General features: G+C 40.3%; 1 long non-coding RNA gene across 1 annotated transcript; it reads right to left on the bottom strand.

The window, feature by feature from the left end:
- Positions 1 to 4,065: 4,065 nt before the first annotated feature.
- Positions 4,066 to 7,279, bottom strand: LOC115539022 (uncharacterized). The gene is made up of 2 exons (XR_003975651.1): positions 6,772 to 7,279; positions 4,066 to 4,782 (listed from the first exon to the last, which is right to left on the bottom strand). It is a non-coding gene; the product is annotated as an uncharacterized LOC115539022 (long non-coding RNA).
- Between the last annotated feature and the right edge of the window lie 35 nt (positions 7,280 to 7,314).

The following is a 7,314-nucleotide window of genomic DNA, read 5'->3' as shown; positions in this document are numbered from 1 at the left end:
CAATCTTAATCCTAACCTTAACCTTTAGCCCTATTCCCTAACCTTAACCCGGGTGACGACCCCTAACTCTGATCTAAATCCTAGCCTTAAACCTTTAGCCTTATTCCCTAACCTTAACCCGAGGTTTTATCTATAAAAAGAAAAAGTTCTTGAGGGGATATGGAACATGACCCGAGAGTTGATCGACCTCGGGGGGGGCCTCCCTTGGGTGAGAGTGTCTCGTGATAATGGTTGAAACGCTCGATGATCCCAAGGTCCACGACTGATGAACATGTCCTGCAACCCTACAAGGGAGTTTTCAACAAACATAATGTTAAGAGGAATAACATTTCCACTAATGCCTAGCCTTGGCTCCAAATGGTCCTCCGGACCTGTACGGAATACCATCCGAAACAATCCGGGGGTTCTTCTATAACAGAATATGAATAACAATTCTATCAATGCCCAATATTGGCTTCAAATGGTCCTCCAGACCTTTACGGAATACCATCCGAAACAATCCGGGGGTTCTTCTACAACAGAATATGAATAACAATTCTATCAATGCCCAATATTGGCTTCAAATGGTCCTCCAGACCTTTACGGAATACCATCCGAAACAATCCGGGGGTTCTTCTACAACAGAATATGAATAACAATTCTATCAATGCCCAATATTGGCTTCAAATGGTCCTCCAGACCTTTACTTAACACCATCCGAAACAATCTTCTAAAACTTTTTTGGGGTCAAAAATGCATGTGGACATCTTGACCATGAATGACAAGCGCCGGCCCGTGCCTTGCCTTAGATCTCTATTTAAACCGAGGAAGTCGTTGGACGACCCGGGGAGACCTATGGGATACGGAGTTTCCCCTAACCCTAACCCTTACCTTAACCTTGAGCCTTATTCCCTAACCTTAACCCGAGTGACTATCCCCACCACTTATCTAAATCCTAACCTTAACCTTTTAGCCTTATTCCCTAACCTTAAACCTGAGTGGCTATTCCTACCACTTATCGAAATCCTAACCTTAACCTTTAGCCTTATTCCCTAACCTTAACCCGAGTGGCTATCCCATCTTAACACCAACCGAACAAACAAAGGAAAAATCTATCCTCTCTTAAGACCAACCGAGTAACACTAAATGAAAATCTATTCCATCTTAACACCAACCGAACAAACAAAGGAAAAATCTATCCTCTCCTAAAGACCAACCGAGTAACACTAAAAGGAAAAATCTTCCCTATTTTAACACCAACCAAACAAACCTTATAAAAAGGAAGAAGTTCTTGATGAGTTATAGGACATTCCCGGGAGTTGATCGACCTCGGGAGGGCCTCCCTCGGGTGAGAGTGTCTTGTGATAACGGCCGAAACACTCAATGATCCTTAGGACCACAACTGATGACATGTCCTGCAATTCTTGAAGAGATTCTTCAAAATAATATAAACCAAAACTTTAAAACAAAAAATTAAATCTTTTACACAAAAAAACATTGAATAAACTCCAACATTAAATAACCAAACTACAATACGAATAACGTACCAACCTGAAAAAAATCCAAACGAAAACTACTTCATTCGAAAGAACGGGTCAAAGTACACGAGGACATTAAGACCAAGAATAACATGCGCCGGCCAGTGCCTTGCCTTGGACCTCTATCCTAACTGCGAAGTCGTCGGACGATGTGGGGAGATCCATGAGATATTTCAATATACCTAACCCTGCCAGTGCCCTCGGACCAACTGGTCTTTTTTGAACCCAAACTGTCTTTGACCCTACACCAACCTTAAAAAGAAACAAACAAATACCGACCTGGAAAAACTACCTAACTTCCACCCTCGTCTCACTCTCTCTAGCTCTATACCCTTCAACGTCCTCTCACCTCTCTGCCCTCTGGGTTTGAGATGTGAATAGGATATCAGAGATGCCCAACAAGGCAGGGGGAATGTAGGGACAACAATCCCACACCTCCTTACCTCTGACTCCCCACTCTCCCTTACCCCACTCTTCTCACTCTCTCTAACTCTTTACCCTTCAACGTCCTATCACCCCTCTACCCTCTGGGTTTGAGAGGTGAATAGGATATCCGAGATGCCCAACAAGGCAGGGGAGAATGTAGGGACAACAATCTCACACCTCCTTACCTCTGACTCCCCACCCTCCCTTACCCCACTCTTCTAACTCTCTCTAAACCTAAACCCCAGGAGCACTAACGAGAAATCTCTCCTATCTTAAAACCAACCGAGCAACATTAATGGAAAATCTTGCCCATCTTAACACCAACCGAACGATGAGAAATCTCTCCTATCCTAAAACCAACCGAGCAACATTAAAGGAATCTTTCCCATCTTAACACCAACCGAACGATAAGAAATCTATCCTGTCTTAAAACCAACCGAGGAGTACTAACGATAAATCTATCCTATCTTAAAAACCAACCGTGAAGCACTAACGAGAAACCTATCTGAAAACTTCCTAACCTCCAACCTCGTCTCGCTCTCTCTAACTCTATACCCTTCAACGTCCTATCACCCCTCTACCCTCTGGGTTTGAGAGGTGAATAGGATATCAGAGATGCCCAACAAGGCAGGGGAGAATGTAGGGACAACAATCTCACACCTCCTTACCTCTGACTCCCCACCCTCCCTTACCCCACTCTTCTAACTCTCTCTAAACCTAAACCCTTCAACATTTAAAATTTAAAAAGTTCGATTTTAATCCCAAAACCTAATCTTTAGCTTTATTCCCTAAACCCAACCCTAAAAACACTTTGTATTTATTTAGAATAATATTGTTACGGATTTTAAACACATAAACTGCCCCCACATAGTCACTAAGAAGCAGGATCTAACACACAAATTGAATAACCCTCACATAGCCACTAGGAAGCGGGATCAAACACCATTAAACAGGCAAAGAGGGAGGAACAATTACGTCACGTTGGCCACGCCCACTTGACCCTATAAAAGTCGACAGAGAGATTGGAGGGCAGAACACATACCCAGGCACGCAGAGAGGTTGCATCTCGAAGTAGCTCTACTTTATTTCTCTCACACACGTTAGATACTATTCCCTCCCTTAGATTTCATAGTTATCATTCCAAAATGACCAACGAAGGCGAAGGACAACTCTGGGGTAAGTTTTTCTTACTTTATTTAAAACTAAACTATATTTAATTACTTGATGCTATGCTATGTATGAGGTACAGGTTATTTTGTAATTGTTTTAACATTTCCTGGGTTTATGCAATGTATGGAACAATTCTCTTTAGACTTCATCCCTACCACTTATCTCAATCTAAATCCTAACCTTAACCTTTAGCCTTATTCCCTAACCTTAACCCGAGTGGCTATCCCTACCACTTATCTAAATCCTTACCTTAACCTTTAGCCTTATTCCCTAACCTTAACCCGAGTGACTATCCCCACCACTTATCTAAATCCTAACCTTAACCTTTTAGCCTTATTCCCTAACCTTAAACCTGACCCAGATAGCAAAATGACATTGAATCAACGTTGAAATATGGTCATGGAGGTTGATTATTTGTTGTGGTTGGTTAAGGTTGAAAAATCAACGTTGAATCAACATTGTTTTATGGTTGAAATTGCACTTTGAAATGCCAACAGTGGATCAACATTGAATCAACATTGTTTTATGGTTGAAATTGTACATTTAAATGCCAACCGTGGATCAACATTGAAACAACATTGTTTTATGGTTGAAATTGACCATTGAAATTACTTATTGGTACTGTTAATAACGTTGCCGCGACGTAGTGGTGTGGTCATTTGCTAACGTTGCCACTTGGTAACGCAAGTAATGTCACGGCTACGGAGTGGTGTGGTCATTTACTGACCGTGATGTCAAACTTCAGAATTACACTGGCCGTTTGTGTCTAACACAAATATTAGGTTAAATCAGAAAATGTCACCACTTATATTGTTTATTTACTACTTAGCGATGATTCAATTCCCACAACAAATATTTGTGCTCAACTATGTTGACCATCCAGAACTACATAACAATTCTCATTTCCACAAACTCTGACCCTGTTGAAAAATAGAAATGAAATATATTCAGATACTGAAATGATTAATCATTTATTTCAAATGCATATACAGGGACCAAATCACGACAATTCCTTCCATTAACAAAACAATTGAAGTACAATTTATGCGTTTCACGGATTCAAGTGAACAAACCACATTGAAGGTTTAAATTGGTCAACCAGGACAGAGCATAAAGGCCGTGGAGAGGCTGAGGTGGAGAGTAAAGCTAAAACAGTGACTGCTAATCAGTATCCAATCCAAACTAATATTAATGCCGTCTAGTGCAATTTTAAGTTACAAGAAAATAACAGCAGTGCCTGACCCACAGGATAAGACTGAACTGACAATCAACCTGAGTTTAATCTTAGTATTCGGTAACCAAGGCGGAAATAAGGTCATCAATGCAATTTGAAATTGTGTGAGTGAGTGGGGTTGGGCAATGATATAATAACGGGTGTTTTGTTGATGCTGTAAACTCGAGGTTCTGATGTCGAGTGGCCCAGATAGCCACCCCACGATCACGAGTGCTGGGTTGCTTTGATACATTAATTAAACCGCCGACTAATAAACCTTAAAACACCAGATTATCCTATTATATGAATTGCCCCCCAGTTTTCGATCAAGCTGAAGTTGTCCTTAAGCTGCAGAGAGGCTGGCTCAACTGTCACTGCTGAGTCAGGGTTGTGAAGATTTCCTGTTGATTCCGGATGTCTCCTAAATGGTGGATCCCAGCGTCTTCAGTTCGGTCCCTGGAAAAAGAAAAAAGGTACTAATTTAATACTTTCTGTTCAAACACACACACACACACACACACACACACACACACACACACACACACACACACACACACACACACACACACACACACACACACACACACACACACACACACACGAGGAGCAGTTGAATAACGTATCAAGCAAAATTAAAAAGTGTGAGGACAGCTATACAAGAACAATTGTGTCTAGTTTACTGAGTTTGACCAAATCGGTCTTGATTTTATGCCTGTAGCTCACAGCTGCACAAGATGTGAGAAGGGACCAAGTAATCTCCATGCTGCCCTCTGCAATACTTGGCAAATAGGAGACCAAACATTGTTGATGCAAGCTTTCCTTTTTTATGTCTTATGGCTTACCTAAATCTTATTTTGCTTTAAAAAAAAAAACTTTGTTGTTTTGTTGTAATTATATTGTTATAATTTATGACACCATGAAATAAGAATCTCAATGTTAACGTTTTATTTTAATATTTGTATTTGGTTTTTTTTTCCATTTACACAGTACATTGCAATATGATGGTATATTCTGTGTGGTTGAATTGAACTAAAATGAAATTGAATAACAGAATGCCTTAAAGGCTGATATCTAACATGTCTGAAATTAAAACTTTAATTTCATACTGGATCTTGCTATCAGTTCAAGCTTTTTCGTTCCCTGTTTTACAACCAATTAATCCACAGAAGGGCACATGTTGGTAGGGCTGTGCGATGAAGGATTTTTTTTCACAATATACCATATATATCTCGATACTTTTAAATCTCATCTGAAGGACCCCATCATTTATTATATAGGCCTACTGTATTATAAACCCAAATACTTGGGTTTGTATATTATATCATCACACAACGTGACGCAAAAGGAACACTGGAACAGAAACAAGGTTGAAACGCTGGCTCAAATCCTCAGTTTCTGTCCCTTCCCGTTTACTCACTGTTGGTTGGACTTGGTATGCCATAAAAACTAAGTGATGATTTTGTATTGCTGTTAGAACAGCCGTAGATTACACAACAAATTATGAGTTGTGCAAAAAATACCGCTGGCAAGGGGGCCATACGGCCCTCGCGAATGTGATGGCGTTTATAGAACCAGGCATTAAAGGTCTCGTGCGATAAAGACAGTTAAACCCAGTACTTCCAAAGTACTGAGGTCTCGTGCAATAAAGACGGTTAAATACCCTGTACTTCCAAATTTGTCTTTTGTGGGTTTTGAGACAGAGAAAAGAGATAGAATACAGAAGAATTTCGAAAATATATTATTACTAGAATTATTAGTTAAGGTAAGTTAATTTGAAGTAGCTATTTATTTCCAATGTTTATATTTTTAATGTTAGTAGTATCGACCATTCTGATAACGATAACATTCGCGAAATCTTAAATTAGCTATAGTACTACCATGACAACGATATCCAGACGTTAGCTAGGCGGTGCTAATAGCTAATGAACTAGCTAGTTAAACACTAATGTTACTCAAATGATATGTGCTTATAGGCAGAGGCAAATTACACTTAATACTCAAGTCTAGTAATTGTTTAAGTCAACACCACGAAGTATGATGAAGACAGCAAGAATAGTGTAAACCTTAGCAGGCTAATTAGCCAACTTAACAGGCCGATGGGGCTATCGGCATTGCTATAAAATGCCATTGTGAGCCAGCTGTAGCCTCTGTAACTTGATGTCACATTTATCCTGTCATTCCGGGTAAATTATGATTTAACGGGCTTTAACAGTTTTAAAATGGCATTCATTTTGCTTGACTTTTGGATGTGCAATGACCACAACTTGCTAATATCGACGAAATCGGGCGGGAATCAACAAAGAGGCAGAGGCACCCGCCTCTGTCGCGTGCAGTCGTAACGTTGCATCTGTTAACTATAATGCTGTTACACGAGCTTGCAATGGTAGTGCTAGCACTACAAGGCGCGAAAAAACCGCTTTGTCTAAGCCAAGGATATCTACATACCGTAGCTTTCCGTTCCTCGCCATGTCTTCTTTTACTCCGTCAAGCAGGGTGTTCTGTTCTGCCAATGTCTGCTACCTATCATATTGTGCTTCCTGGTCTGTTCTGCGCATGCTTATGATTACGCTATGGATTCCGCGTTGTGGTAATGGTGTAAAATACACATACTGTACCCCTGACATCTCCAATAAAGGCGTTACAATAATACTGTATCAAATTATGCTCCCCATATTCTTACAGTGTACTTGGGGTTATTGGTGTACAATAACGTGATTCTGTAGTGGGAGCATCGTTTAATTGATAGGCAGTTGGTCTACAGATGAAATACGCTACCTGACACATACGAATATGGGGAGCATAATTGGATGCTGTATTAAAATGTCTTTATTGGAGATCTTCAGGAGTATAGTATGTGTATTTTACAATTTTACCTATGTCATGCGCATGCGCCGAAGTAAGTAGCAACATTTAATAGGTAGCAGTTGGCAGAAGGTGTTGTACCAAACTGCAAGAAGTTCATAAGCATTTGGTTAGCTACGTGTCCCT

The sequence above is a fragment of the Gadus morhua genome, unplaced genomic scaffold (assembly GCF_902167405.1).
Source record: "Gadus morhua unplaced genomic scaffold, gadMor3.0, whole genome shotgun sequence".
Classification (NCBI taxonomy): domain Eukaryota; kingdom Metazoa; phylum Chordata; class Actinopteri; order Gadiformes; family Gadidae; genus Gadus; species Gadus morhua.
The sequence above is the reverse complement of the archived record's forward strand: the minus strand, read 5'-3'. Positions and strand labels throughout refer to the sequence as shown.